Raw genomic sequence first — 15,741 nt, 5'->3', positions numbered from 1 at the left:
GGTGCAGTGGATGTTGGCTTGGGGACCAACTCCTTAGGGCATAGAAGTGATTGCAGCGAAGTACTATTACTATGTTTTCTTTTTGCTATCAGGAAGATGTGATCAAATTTGAAGTAGTTAAGAAGGAAAGAGGCAAGGATGCTCTGGTACTTTTCGACAGGCCAGTAAAACTAAGTTGTGCCTCTCAGAAGGATGAAGTGCTGGCACAGAGTCTTGGCTGAACTGTTCCTGTCATGAGAAAAAGAGGCTGAGGGAGAAAAAACTGAAACTGCTGTGCTGGGAAGACAGCTGTGAAGGGTCAGGTTTGCTGCTCCTATGAGTGATTGATGAGAGGAATCAATCTTGTATTGACTACTGCTCCAAAATTACTGCTCCTATATCCTTAACTTTTCCTAATTGGTGGTGGCAGCAGCAGCAGTCAACTCAGGCAAAATAAGTGGAATGGCTGTTTGATCCTTCTCCTGCTTCCTGAACACTCTGGGCAATATCTACTTTGCTTGGTTCTTAGGCAAGGCTGTAACTAAATTGTAACTAAATTCTATGTGCTGACTTTTTAGAGGCATTAGAGTCTTGATGCAAGGCTGTGACAGAACTGATTCAGTAAAATAAATGATAGCCCTTCTTGAGCTTTTTCTGTGCCAGCATGGAAATATCCTTCTGAAATTAAATAGAGCCTTTGCCACATCAGACTCCTCAGCTGGTTCTGCTCTTCAGAACAGTGTCTCTAGCCCTGCTATCTTGCTACTTTTCCTTATCACCCCTTTCTTCCCATTTCTACTTTTTTTTAATTGCTTAGAAAATAGCTAATGACAATTAGAATTATTTCTGTGGCAAATTTCTGAGATTGAAAGCACCACCACCACCAAGGAATGTAAGAAAGTAGTGACTTTGTGTAGTCCAATGAAGTGGATCTTATGGGGAATAATAGCATCATCAAATTTGGAGAAGGTTAAACTGAATAGCACTGAGACAAAAAAACCACCACATGTTACCAACAATGGAACCTGCTGGAATAATCCAGGGTCTGGAATAATCTCCTGAGGAATTACTCTAATCACTTTAAAGAACATGCTGTTTTTCAGTAGTCTCCAGGGAGATGGGCTAAGTGTAATATACCAGGCCATTTTTATCTCTTCCTTATGTGTCTCTAGGAGGTGTAGTCATGTGCTTCATTACTTCAGTCACTAAGTTCACAGAGTGATATCAGCTATTAGAATTTCTTCTGCAAATCTATGGATTTAAGCACCGTAGTCACCAGTATGCTCCCTCCTTTCCAAGGAGGACAGACGTGAGGAAGGCAGAGGGTGACAGGGCAGGAAAACTGAGTTTAAGACTCATGGTTAGTATGTTGTGCAGACAGAGAAATCGATCAGCCCCTGCCTGGGCATCTTAATCAGAAGCGTGCAGTTCACTGCAGTGGCTAAGTGCTACCGTGCTGGTGATGGCATCTTCTTCAGAGATGCTATTGATTGCTCTTCTCTCTCTTCTGAGAAGAGATTCCAACTGTGTAGACAGCATCACGGAGAGAGCTGGTGGAGAAGTGCTCTCTTACAGCTCTACAGGATTAGGATGGACAGTTTAATTTCCCTGGGGACAGGCAAGCTGTCATTCTAATTCATCCAGACTAGTGTGGGAAAGAGAAAGGAGATGCCTGTTTGAAAGGTCCATTGATTATCTGAATAAGCCAGGTGTAAGACCAAAGATGATGCAGTCCTAGAACCATGCAAACTGGGGCCAGGGAACATGGGTTTGGGAAATGGTTTTTCAGGAAACTTACTTTCACAGTGAAATAGAAGAGAGGCGTGTTGCAGAATGACCTTTCCAGGGAGAGGAGAATCCCTGAGCTGGGTGGCATCAGGGTGGAGATAGGGATATTACAGTCTTTTGGCAATGCCGAAATACCAGACAATTAAAAAACCCAGTAAGATCCAGTGTAGGAGTACTTTTTCATCTGTGTGTGTTTGTCTATACGTGCAAACATATGCTTATGTCCTCTCCAGCAGTAGTCTTGTGACTTTTAAATTGCAAGTTTATTGTATAAAAAGAAAAGTGATGCACCATAGAGTATGTTTTCAAGAAAGCCGGAGATGCAATGTGAGCACACATACCACATCATCCATTTATGATAAATTCCTTTACAGCATAACTAGAACTTTAAAATTTGAATTCCTGCCTTCTCACTTGAAAAACCCCCAAAATCCAGCAATAGCCGTATAAAACATTCCATGCTGATGTCCTGTTCCAGTGAGAGAATTGCGAGTTCCTTTATTAGATGGTCAGGAACGAAGTGAAGTCAACCAGGACAGACTTGGTATCTGAGAACCATTTGTTGATAATGAAAAACAAATAAAAAAAGAAGTAACTGCCCCACTAAAGAGGGCTGGAAGAGACAGAAAAGAAGAAGAGAAAATGGATAAGGAGAGAGAGAGAGTGAGAGAGAGAGAGGTAGGGCAAGCCAGGGAGTGAGCCAGTCAGTGAGACCCCCACTTAAAGAGCCTTGAAAGTAAACTGCACAGTCTCCAAAAAGCCCCCCAGGCGAGCCCAAAGTTTGTGATGCAGTTTGTTTTTATACCGCCTGGCCTTGCCCCAAGTCTGCCTGCTGACAGGAGGCCATTGGCCCAGTCCAGCCTCCTCCGTAGGTCATTGTTGGAAACCTTGGCCCCTCTGACTGGAGGAGCCTCTCTGGGCTGCACAGTGTCCACTGTGAGGTGTTGGCAGGCCAAGTTAACCCAGAGATGAGGCCTCCCCCATTTTGTGAGTGTCTCTGGGCTGCACAGTGTCCTCTGTGAGGTGTTGGCAGGCCAGGTTAACCCAGAGACAAGGCTTCCCCCAATCCCCTAGCTGCCCCGTTTCACCTGTGCTCCCCTTCCCCCCACATGCCTCTGACAACCAGTGTTGAGACAAAGCAGACCTAAAATGGTTTCTCACTGCTGACAACAAATTAAGTCTATCCAATTGCCTGTTTAATTTGGACTATCCAATGTGCCTTCCATGTCAGTTCTAGACTTCAAATATTCTGGGAACAGACTTACTTCTCCACAGTAGTCTCATCTGCTATGTTTCATTGTATCATCTAGAAGAAGACAACCAGGTCTGAAAGTAGTGTAATAGTTTCTTTTTTTTGAAAGGGCTGTTCATAAGTGTACCAGTTAATTGCCAGGTCTGTGCAGATCTAGAAACGAATTTTTGTTGACAGTTGCATTGCAACACTGACCTTGTTATAATGTAGAATTCTCTCCCTAGTTTGTTTAGTTGTGAAAGACCTGTTATTGCAATTTGACAGCTATTGAGAGTTAGCAACCTAGCTACATCTTTCCTGGGTATGAAAATTTTACTAAAGATAGATCCTGGAAAATGCAGCTGGTGCTTCTAACTTCATGTCTTTATCCCTCAAAGAAACCAGGATGGAGTGCCACATGGAATGAAAGCAGGAGAGGGTAAGGATTTTGTTTGAAGGCTGCGTGAACAATTGTCATGTGAGAGAATCAGAAAGGTTTGCTAGAAAATGTTCAAGTGAAGACAATATCTTCACCAAATAGATTCGTGTAGGGTTGAATCCATATCAGGAATTATATGTCTATCAAAACTACATGTAGTTCTAAAGCAAGTAAATTATCCCCACATTATCAATTATGTATTGATTATTAGCAGCAGAGTGTTTGCTGTGGATTTGTGTGCTATTTTCTTTGTATTCACTGTCTGAGGCTGTGTTCCTCCTTTCCTCAATAAATCAACTGCCAACCTTGTTTTTTTATTTCCGGGCCCCTCTTGCCTCTGTATTGATTGGCATGTGGGAGATTCGTGTATGTAGGAGCTCCCTGCTAATGCAGTAATGAGGGGTATAAACAGTGCAGAACTGAGACTGAACTACCTAAATAACAACTTTCTGGTGAAGTTTTCCCTATTCTTTTCTGCACAGCACTGGGGAGTCTTGAAAAGAGATTTCCTTTCTGAGAACTGTTTTCTCTGTCTCAGTATATTGGGGTCAGATGAACACAAATCCAAAGAGCAGCTCTTAGATAATCCTGATACAGTGACACTGATGAAATAAAAAGGTGGTGGTGGAGAGGTGTTGGAGGAAGAAGCCCTTGTCCCTGCCTGCTTAGCTGAAGCTGCAGCATATGGTGACATGTAAAATAATAACATTGCTCACTGGCCCTCAAGTGTGGTAAAATACTCATTCACCTGAGTCTAAAAGTACTGAATGAGAGGAGATACAATGGACCATTTTTCATAGCCTCTTTTATTCTCTAGGTGAAAAACAGCTTTATAACAATTTGTTTCATTCAGCATCTTTACCACATGCATCTCTTTATACTGAAGCCATTTCCAAATGTATGTCTCTGATTCAGCCTCCAAGTAACTCCATACCTCAGCATAACCACACTGTTTAGAGTGAGGAGGCACAGTAAGCTGCACCAGACAACAACATGAAACTAATCCAGAGAACAGTGTGTTGATAAGCTTTTGAGTACTCTCCGGTTATGCTATGCTGACACTAAAGCACATTAACAAGTGCTGATGGGTTTAAAGGATGGCATTTTAATTTTTTTCTTGTTTTAGCTCCGTACCTTGATTATAAGATGTGTAGAGTTCAAGAAGTCAGTCTCTGTAAATAGAGGTTGGAGTGCCTACCATAACAGTTCTCAGTCTTTTCCTTACTGTGACATCTCAAAGCCCTATAATGCCTTTGCCTCCCTCATCATCCAGTCATGCAGGAAAGACAATTGCTTGGATTTGTCTGGGAACTTGGGAGACAGTGGATTTCAGGCTTTGACAGGGATTTGTGCACTTAGTTAATGCAACTTCGTGTGTGGGATTTCACACTCATTAAGTGGAGCTGCTACTCAGTCAGCAGCTAGTCTTAATTACCACATATTGGTACAGGGTAAACCACACGTATCACAAAATGGCTTTGGACAGAGACCACAGAAATTCTGTGGTTAAATTGCTATGTGAACTCTATTAATCCATTAAAAGTTTTCACAATTCAGCTCAGTAGTTTTTGTTGGATCAACCATTTCCACATTCAGAAGATAAAGGAAAATAAATGTTTGACAGAAAGTTTTCATGCAAGCATATACAAGCAATGTATTGTAACATTTCAGCTCATCTAGATATTCTAGTTACATCTGTGATTGCAGCTAGGGCTCTTTCTGTTGAGACCCAAGAACTAGATCAGAACTGAAGGGTGGGAGATTCAACTCACACACAGACCTTTCCAGTGCTCTTGCAGAGCAGCACATGTATTCCCTACATGTTGGTGATTGCGAGGTAGTGGTATGGTCATGCTGCTTTCGGGCTGTATTGGGGTGCTGGACTTGGAGAAAGATGAAAATATTCCAGGCTCTTGAGCGTTAGACTCGGGAATTTTCTTATTTCTTCCACTTATTTCTTATTTATATTTTATCTATTGCTTCCACTTTTGTTCTCCAGCTTTTTGGAGGTTAAGCACAATCTAAATCTACTGTTTTATCAACTGTGTATTTAGGGAGATAAAAAAATGATAAGTTTTGGGCTATACAAATGTGGGCACCATGTGATACCTCTGTCATGACCTTGTCTAGCATACTCTGCAAGAAAAACTAGAACCCTTGAGAAAAACTAGAGCCCTTGAGTCTCAGGCTTTGCAGAGCTGCGAGGACAAAATACCTGTCTTTGTGCCATGCACTGAAAGAAATCTAGATATTTTTATCTTACTGTTCTTAATCAGTGGAACTTGGGACAAAGCTACTTATATCTGTTTTAAAAGGCAAGTTAAGAGGATGGTGTCAGACTCTTTTCAGGGATCCCCAGCAAAAGAATAAGGAGTAATGGATATAATATAAAACACAAGAAGTTCCACCTCAACATGAGAAAGAACTTCTTTACACTGAGTGTGGCAGAGCACTGGCACAGGGTGCTGAGGTAGGTTGTGGAGTCTCCCTGTTTGGAGACATTCAGAACTCACCTGGACAAGATCCTGTGTCATCTGTTCTAGGTCACTCTGCCTTGGCAGGGGGACTGGATTAGTTGGTCTCCAGAGGTCCCTCCCAAACTTAACAGTTCTATGATTCCGTGATCTGTAGTACAATATTCACTCAGTGCTGATCTCAGTTTGGTTTTCTTTTAACAGCTCAATTAAGCAGCAGCATTTGGCCCTTATTTGTCTGAAGCTGACAGCAAAATGAATGTCTGATGACAATTGAATCAGTTTAAAAGCACAGTAAAAAGTAGATTCTTTCTATGGACAAGGTGGAAATAAGGGCCAGCCCTGCTGGAGAATGTCTTTGTAAACGAAGGAGTTTGCAGTGTGTTTCAATGTGACCTCCCATTCCCCCTCATTATCTTCCACTTATTAACCCTGATCTAACTGTTATTGATAGCTCTATTATTCTGCTTGGGACAGCAGTGACAGTCTCACTGACCTTGCCCTGGGTGATCAGAAACTCATTTAATGCTCAGCATACTCTTTGCAGAAGTATACTGAGGGAAAAGTAAATTCAGCATGAGAAGCAGGCATGTGTTTTTACAAGGATTTCTTATGATACTTTTAATTATCTCAAGAGTTGCATTATTCTCTGTTAAATATACACTGAAAACTTGTCTAAATCCCTCTTCAGTCAAAGAGATAAAGGTTGCAATAAGAACAAGAGAATAAGAATTGCTAATCGTTGATGCTGCTTAGTGTTAATTGTGAAAAAATGGCCCAGGAAAGCAAGACTAAATGAAAAATGAAAGGTCCAAGATTTTACTTGCTTTCATGACTCTCTCTTACTAGGCTGTCTACCTCTTGGGCAGTATCAGCTGCTTTCTGAACACTCAGTGTCACAGAGAATAAAAATTCACCTGCCGCTCTCATATCTGTGTAATTGATTTATTTGATACATGACAACACTTCTGTTCTGTAAAACGTATATAATCACAAGAATTGCCCACTGTCAGGACCAGATCATGAGCACTTCATGTGCCTGGAGAAAATCCGAAACTTTTAGGAAAAAACAAAAGAGAATTGTGACTGTCTGGTTCTTCCTTGAAGACTGGAATTTTATGGTGTTCTGTCTTGGTACTGAAGTATGGGGTTTTACATGTGAAGTTGCAAGACTTAGGCTATAAGAAATTAATAAGTTTATATTTGTCCAATCTTATATAGATATATTTGTTTATAGTAAAGCCTTTCTTTTGTGGTGTATCCCTTTCTTTTGTGATGGAAATGGTTAAAAAAGTTCATCTTCTTCAGTAATGACTTCCTTCTTTTATATCTCTCAGTTTCAGCAATGGAAATAGTTAGCCTGTTGATTAATCATTGGTTTTAATTCCCCATTTTGGTGCACTTGCATGTAGCTCCATTGCTTGCATCACACATACTATGCAGGAGCATTTAATTGCTTTAAAATAAGGTCATTGATGAAACTTAAACAGATGTGCTTTCCATCTGCTCACACATTCAGGCATATAAGTGCTTTGGTTTTAGAAAAATCCTGTTTTGAAAATCTAGTAAATCTAGTTTCACCATCAAACTAGACCTTTTAGTCTTAAAGGGGGTAATTTTGTTGGTGTGCTTGCTAATTGGAGATGAGAAGGCTGAGATTCTGAAAATGGTGGCTAAATTGCATACAGACACATGAAAAACCACACTCATGTTCTTTGTTTCAGTGGTACTTCATGTCATCACTTCTAGTGGCAGCAGGAAACCTATAAAAATAAATTATCTGTGTAATAAATGTAGAGCACAGGAGGGTACAAAATAGTATTTGGTTGAAAGGAGAGGACATTGGTTTTTCAAAAAGGAAGTCCAAATAGTCTGTCAAAAATGTGTATGTTACAGAGAAAACCTCAGATGTTCATTCCTCCTAGATGTTGAAATATTAGGATCACACAAGATGGATCAGCTTTGAAAAAATTCTGTGACCACTATAAAAGTGTTTTTTAATGGAGTTGTTAAGTGGTTCCTCGAGTGTCCCTAAACTACTCTCATCCTTTCTTATTCCAGTGGTAGCTAACTGTGGGTGCAGAAGTATTTTAGGATGTTTAATTTGTTAACAATTTTCTAAATTAAGATTTTTTACCCTTCGAAAGCCATGGATGTATTGAGAACTTAATACCATCATATTCATCAGTGTGACTAGAGGAAAAAGGAGCAGAATCTAAATCTCTCCAAACACATTACTGAAAGATTACAAAGGTTGTGGTGAATGAACATGTGGAAATGCCCTCATCAGGTGTGTTCTGGTGCATCTGTAGCACATGCTTGAAAACCCACAAGCATGGAGTGTGTGAACAGGGCAGAGACTCAGCACAAGGCCCTCCAAGAGGATGGAAAATTTTCTTTAGAACCTGGGCCTTCGGAAATTTCAAGTCGCTAAAGTATGTTCTTGCTGAGAATGAGGGCTTCAGTTTTTCCAGGGCTTTTTACCTAAATAACAAGTTTTTGTAAGGTCTGTAAAGATCATCTCTCTGATTGCAAAAGAAGTCCCTCAGCTTCCCTTCCAGACTTCAATGCCTGATTCAAAACAGGAAGGCAATAAATTACAGTCACAATGATATCTTAGTACCACTAAATATTTTCCTGTGGATTTATTCTCAGAAACTGGCTTAGGTTAACTTTTCATTCACAACACTAATGGTAGTCAGCATGGTAGTCAGATACCTGGCATTCAAACTGAGTTTCAGGCCATGTTAGTGGGATGACAGTATAGCCTCTAAGGCTGCCAGACAATTTGCATTATAATGACAGGCAGAACTCAACTTGGCTGATAGTGGATCCAGTTTTTACAGTGCGGCCTGCTGTTTCAGAAGAGAACTGTAGATGTCCATTTGTTCACAGAAGAGCCATGAGTCATTTTCCCCACTCAGGCCTTATTCCATGAGAACAGCTGGAGTTTTGTCTGAATAAGGATTGCATTATTAAGTTGACAGCATGGGAATAGGAGGTGGCCTTTGTCAATGGATGCTCTAGAATCACAGTCCAGTCGTTTAAGTGGTCTGTCATTGTGAAAATCTGTGCAAAATAATTTTTGAGTTGAAAATTTCATTAGAAGATGAAGAAGCCATGGCTTCTCAGGTGAATTTTTAGGAAGGATGTTGCTACTGAATCCAGGAATAGTGCTGCAGATAAGATTTATTTATAATTTTCTTTAGCCAAGAAGGATCATTCTGTCCAGCCTTGTGTGTATTGTGGGCCAATTAGACCCTTGTGGGTTTTCTAGTATTGAATTTAGCACTAGTATTGAATTGTGCTGGACTCAAGTTTTATCAACTCAAAAACATATTCGTGAAAAAATAGGCAATCTGGTACTTCTTTGCGTAGTTTCTGTGAAGGTTTTTTATTTTCTAGGAATTGCTTCTTGTTTTGTCTTCATGATTTAGACTGAAAGAGTCCTATAGTAAAATGTACCATCTTCCTATAGGAATCTGTGTGAAACAATCAAATTACTCTTATTATTCTAATGATAAAATCATTAATATGTTTCATTTAATTTTAAAATTATACTAAAAAGCTCTTTCCCCTGGTTTAATACTCTCTTTTATAGTACTTCTCTGTCTTTACTTTCTCAGAAAAGTACATCTTCAGCTTTTTTTTCCAAATTATTGTCCAACAGAGGACAAGTATTGTTGCATTAAAAAAGAAATAAAGACTCCACCTGTCTTTAGAGAAAGCAAGACACAATGTTCCAAAATTGTTTAAGCCTGTCTTAAACTTAGCAGTACAGTGGGGGAGAAAAATCACAAAATTACTGAAGTCTGTACATCTTCAAGGGCTGCTGGAAGTGCAGCGTACATTTCTTCTGTGGAACAGTGAACTGTTAGTCGAAGTATTTTGAGTGCCTTGCACTTGAAGATACCAAGAGTGATTTACCAATACTATCGAGTAGGACTTACAGCACTGTGTTGACAAAGATAAAGTAGTGTCCTCTTTCTGCAGAGGAGAAAAGAGGCACACTGAGTGACATTAGGGAATTAAAATGAGTCTAAGGAATAACTGAACCCAGAAGCCCAAAAGCTCAGTTTCTTGGTTTCTCTGGTTGATGCCCAGAAAGAATTAGCTGGTCATGGGTTTAAGAAACACTACTTGACATTTTTTGTTGGAAAAAATCATAGAATAATTTAGTATTGAAAAAATTCCCTTAGGATCATTGAATCTGACTGTAAACTTAGAAAATGTTGCTTTGTGTTAAATATAGAATTACCATACCATTTATAAGATCTCATATAAGTGAAAAGAGGTACAAAAATGCTACAATTCTGTTCAGAGTAATTTCGAGTTTAAATCCTATTACTTTTCTTAGCTCAAGTCTGTTCTTGGATGTAGGTGTAATTGATCATTAATGCAAGACACACTGCTGTTAGACAGAAAGGTAATTCATCTCATGTTGGCTTCTTTATTTCAAAGACATGAAATACTTCAACTAAGATGAAAATGAAGTGTTTAAAAATCCCACACTGTGACTCACTGATCACTGCCGTACTTTCTCCATTTCCAAGCTTGAAGAATATTATTTACTTTTAAAAGCATCCAAAGTTTTCATCTGTGATGAAATAGCCACCTTATGCTTTGAAAGGAAGCGTGGGACAGCAAAGTTCCATCACGTCTGAAAAGTATTGAGGTGCCAAGGGAGAGACCAGTAATTAGCATTTATGCACACAGCAGGGTGCCAAATAAGAGAGGAGGAGCAGCTGATGAGAAAAAAATGGTCTTAAATGGTGGTTTAAGAAAGTACGCAGATTAAGTGAATTGCTGGTACAACGATTGGTATCAACAAAGCACATAGGTACAGTGCTCTGATCAGGCACAGTAGGGATGTGCATGTCACAGAGATTTTATACCAATGCATTCAAGCTCTTCTGCTGTAATCAAATAAATGCTGAAAAGGTTTGAGTAGAGTTAAGTGTATTTTAAAAATAGATTCTTCAGTAGGATTCCCCAGAACATACTGAGTGCTGATAAATCCATGCAAGGTACATAGTCACATTTATTATTTGCATTATGGAGGCAAAGAAATGGAAATACAATGTAAAATTATAAATCCCAAATTGCAAGAGAAGTTCGGGGGAAGAATTTAATTTCTTACCCTACATGTCCGATAATATTAGAGGAGTGGAATTGTTTGTTATCATTTTAATTAGAAAGTATCCATCATTTTGTTTCAGTGGAAAAATCAGCTTTCATTTCTTTGGTTTAAACACTTAAAAACCTTAAAAAAACCAACAAAAGTGCCCAAATAAATCCATCCTATACATATAAATGTCAATATGAAATTAAATGTTTAATTTAGTTTTATTGAGCATTAACAAATTCATTGACACTTTCCTTCTCACAAATTTTTGTGATTTTATTTTTTTTTTCGTAAAACAATCAACCGGGTTTTGTATTCTTAACTGAACAGTCTTTATGGTATGAAAAGAATATTAGTGCTACCCTTCTGGAAGTGCTGGTGAGCTTAGAGAAAGGGAATCCGGATTTATGTATTCACCTCCTTTTGAAACTTGTGCAGCTTTGAACAAATTACCTTCATTTCTAGTTCTTTAGCTGTCCAAACACGAAAGGAAAATAAATGCTTTCCTTCCTCAAAGAAATGCTGAAGCTCAGATGGGAACTACTGGAGAAGGACAAAGCACTGTGTAATATTAGCTTTGTTAATCCCGGTCAGCCCATTTGTTTCTCAGATAAACTGCAACAGAACTGAATTGCCTCTGTTCTGATATTTGTATTTCCTCAGTGTTCTCCATCCTGTCTCCAAGCTGAACAATTTCAGCTGTTGCTAAAGGGTTTAAAACTCTTGATTTGTGGCAATAACTTCCAGAAAGATGCATTATGGGCACTGAAGTGATTATCTTGAATGGGCAGAAAAAGACAACCTAACTGGCAATTGCATTCCAGTGTCTGCCCCTCAGCATAGCACCTGCTTTTCTGACTTACTACTCCATCTCAGAGAGCTTTATTCATTAGCAAGGGCCATTCAAGCATTTAATGGAGCTCTTTACATTGAAACAGCTTTATTTTCTCTTATCTATCTTCTAGGCTTCTTTTGTCAAAGAAAAGTCCTTTAAAAGGATGTTGTTTTGCTATGACTGTTCAATGAGCTCCTCCTTGCTCTCCTGGGTAGCTTTGCTGCCCCTTGCCTGCAGGTGGAAAAGGTACCCAATAAAGCAAAATTACAGCTTTTTTTATTATTGTTTTTTAAATCTCCAGGCAAAATATTAAGAGAATTCATCTAGTTGTTGCATATACTGAGGTGCTGTTGTAAAGCTTTGTTTTATAACACTTGGAGTGGCTCAGAGGATTTTAGCAGTATGTACATTTTTTAATTTGTATGATTCCTGTGGGTTTGGAACTTGTACTAGATTATACCTACAGGCACACTCTAATACTACAAGTAACCAATTATTTTGGTTTTAATAGAATCTTAAAACTCTTAGAAATACAGCCCCTGAGCATGGGGAATAAGATGCGTAGAAAATCCTAGGAAGTAAATGAATTTAGAATTAAACCCAAGTCACGGTGCAAATAACACATGGGTAAGAACAATGGCAATAATATATTCAAGTGAAAAATTAGCCATTTCATTGAAAAAAAAAAGCAAAATTGAACTATTAATTATTGAAGATCCACATATAACTTCACCTCTTTGCAGAATTTGGCATGGACAGAATGACTAAGCTATGAGCTTAGTCCTGTCATGGGAAAAGAGCATGTGAGAAAGTAGGAGCCTTCTCACTTAAGTCTTTCTACCTCAAATACTCAACTGAGCAAGTAAAGAATAAGCTTAACTTTTCTGGACCTAGAGATTGCAGTCCATCTGGGTGTCAAAGTTCCAGTGGCAAAGTCCAGTGGAGTCAAATCTTTTTACTGTTCAAGGCTATGAATGTTTTTCTGCTGAATTTTAGCTTTTGGAATTTAGTTCAAGCTGTGTAAGTAATGGTCCGTATTTATTTTTGTCTCTTTATTTTAGCTTCTGAACATCACTTGAGTTTGAATCCTGGCTGCACCGAATTTCGTCTTCCTGTTGTAATGCACAGAATACTTTTGGGCTTCCAAATTACTTGTTTTTAGACTTGGAAGGTTTAGTCCTGATCCTTTTTAGATTGGCTTAATCCTGTTGTCAGAATGGCCTTATTTTAAGTTGGAGGAAACATCCGATTAAATAGGCAAAGGTAAGTTGGCTCTGTATTTTGTTCATTTTAGGCTTCAGTCTTCTTTCTTTAAAAGATTACTGTCAGTTAAACTATATTCAATAGTGGGTCCATTTCTATAGGGGTAAGGGTAGGATATACTTTTAGTCTGAGTATTCCAGTCAAAGAAGTTTAGAACTTGACCAGCATGCTCCAGTTCCCATTTATTTTTTGCATACTTTGCTGTTGTTCAAAGTATTAGTGTGTGCTTTAACTAGAAGTAAGACATCCTGTGTAATATACTCTGAAAACATTTATGGATGTGTAATTACTGTGTAATAAATACTGTTTGACTATATGCCATTGCTGTGTGGTGTTAATACACATAACTCAAAAAATATTTAATTTTTAACATTTTTGCTTTCTTGCATTTGAATGAGGAATACTTTTAAAAATTTAAAAATATGTGCCAAAAAAGACAGGCCAATAATTGCCCATTAACTTTTGTGTCACCATCCTAGTTTTCCAGCAGATCTGAAATTAAATTTATATTCAAGACACCAGACAAGTGATACAGTATGAAGATAGGCCAATTTTTTTTTCCTTAATGTAATGTTACAAAGTCTGTGATGTTACTCAGGGGATAAATTTACTGGATAAAATAAGATTTTTCTATGGGATAAATCAGTCTGCCACCTCTTCTAGCAAATAAAAGCAGATTCTGCTACATCATCATTGATGAAAATGACCTGGGAAATAGTGTAGACGGAATAAAAGATTTCTCTTTTTATGTGATATAAAGTCTTTAAAAATGTACCACAAGCCCATTACATGCTTGAAATGGGTGAAAAAGGTACTGGTCAGCTGTTACTTGTTTCAGATATGGCTTGTGGCAGCCAACTTCTGGTTAAATCCTTATTCAAAAGCCAGTGGAAACCTGCACTGTTTCTCTCCATTTAAACGAATTGATTTTCACATTTATATCTAACTGCAAGCCATAAACCCCACAGATAATACGGAAACATTATTCTATAATTCTGTGGCCAGTTTTGGCTTTGAAGAAACAAATGGGGTTTTCTACTCACTGAATAGACTCAAAGGCAGTGATTTTTTCTGTTCTGTTTCCTGTATTCACTTATCCCCACTGATTGCTAAAAACTCGAGAGTGCCACAGTGTTTACTAGTACATTAAGTCAACCTATAATAAACATGGGCTTGAACTTACACATCGAAGCTTAGGAGAGCAGATCATCCAGGGGAAATCTGAAAGCTTCATTTAATTCTGCAGCTTTGACTTGTCCTAAATTTATAACAAGAGTTAGGCTATGTTTCTGACTGTGATTCATGTTTTGCCAGATGGGTACAAGCCATCATCTGCCAAAAGCACAGCATGTTTCATCATGAAATACAGTCCACAGTAGCATGTCAAAATTCTTTTGACTGAAAAATAGACAGGGCTGTGTCTGAGATTTATGCTACCTTTACACTTTGCATTATCTGTTTAGATCAATGTAAGTGCTGCAAGAGAACAAATGGATAATTTCTATTTGAATACTGAGAAAGAAATATTTAGATTAACACAAGAGATTATTCTTTTATTGGCATGTATTGGTATCTCCAAGTAGAAATCTGTGCATACTCACAGGCCAGGAAAGAGATTTCCCTACATTGTGTTTGGCTGGTGCTTCTTGTTCTACAGCATACAGAAGCTGTTGCTTTCTAGGGTTGTTAATCCATGGAACTAAATCATTCACTGATAAAAAGATTTAAGCAGGTATTTTAGGTATCATCTTCATCGTGGCCCAGAGAATGGAACTCACTGTTGCCCAGTGTATTTTTCCAGAACTGTGCAAAATAATTTAGATAACAAACCTGGCTCTGATTTGTACCTCTCCGTAAGTTCTAGTCATTCTATGTTGCTTGTTCAGCAACTGCTTTTCCTTCTTAACTAGATTTTGGCAAAGAAATTACATCAAGTTCATATACAGAAAAAAACACTTAGCAGCAAACAAAGCAAAACCAATCTCTTTGCATTTCTCTTTGTAAATCAAAATCAGAATATAAAGAAGTCTGTTCCCTGAATCAATGACGCTTTTAAGTAACTTAGAATATGGGTTGGATATATCTGTATTCTGTCTCTTCATAGTGGAGCTTTGCATGCAAACATTTGTCATTTCATTTCACATAATTTACATCCATGAAATGTGGAGATGCCAACAGTTGTTCCATATTTTTTGTCACTGCAGCAGATTCATATGGTGCTACTTTCCTTCAGTGTCATTATTAGAAAAAAAGTAATGTGGGAAGGGAAGTAGAACTTAAGTCCTCGAATTTTGGATGTTGCATTTTCGAAGTTTTCTTGGAAGAGCAATGTAAGGTAGGAAGATTTGTAGCAACACTGAATCCTAAACATGTAACTGCATTTCTTCCCTTGAAGTTCTTCCCTGATTCTATTTGGGCTCACCTACCATTATGTATATTACAGTCTTTCAGGAAAAGAAAATGAGCAATCATTTTTGGAAGATAGAAGTGACAGTACTCATATTTTCACTGTGATTATGAGGAGCCCTGAGATTCAAATTGACTGGAATACTGTGTTTTGCATAGTCTCTCATATTAGAACAACTAGTATCCTAAATACTATCTTTT

The 15,741-nt window shown here is 38.3% G+C and overlaps 1 long non-coding RNA gene across 1 annotated transcript; it reads left to right on the top strand.

Moving 5' to 3' along the window:
• Positions 1-11,999: 11,999 nt before the first annotated feature.
• On the top strand, positions 12,000-15,469 carry LOC146436079 (uncharacterized). Its single transcript, XR_014852882.1, has 3 exons — positions 12,000-12,117; positions 12,933-13,134; positions 15,339-15,469. It is a non-coding gene; the product is annotated as an uncharacterized LOC146436079 (long non-coding RNA).
• Positions 15,470-15,741: the final 272 nt, after the last annotated feature.

Source organism: Lichenostomus cassidix, chromosome 5, assembly GCF_008360975.1.
Source record: "Lichenostomus cassidix isolate B80296 chromosome 5, HeHo_3.0, whole genome shotgun sequence".
Taxonomy (NCBI): domain Eukaryota; kingdom Metazoa; phylum Chordata; class Aves; order Passeriformes; family Meliphagidae; genus Lichenostomus; species Lichenostomus cassidix.
Note: the sequence above shows the minus strand (reverse complement) of the source record. Positions and strands in the feature narration are given on the sequence as shown.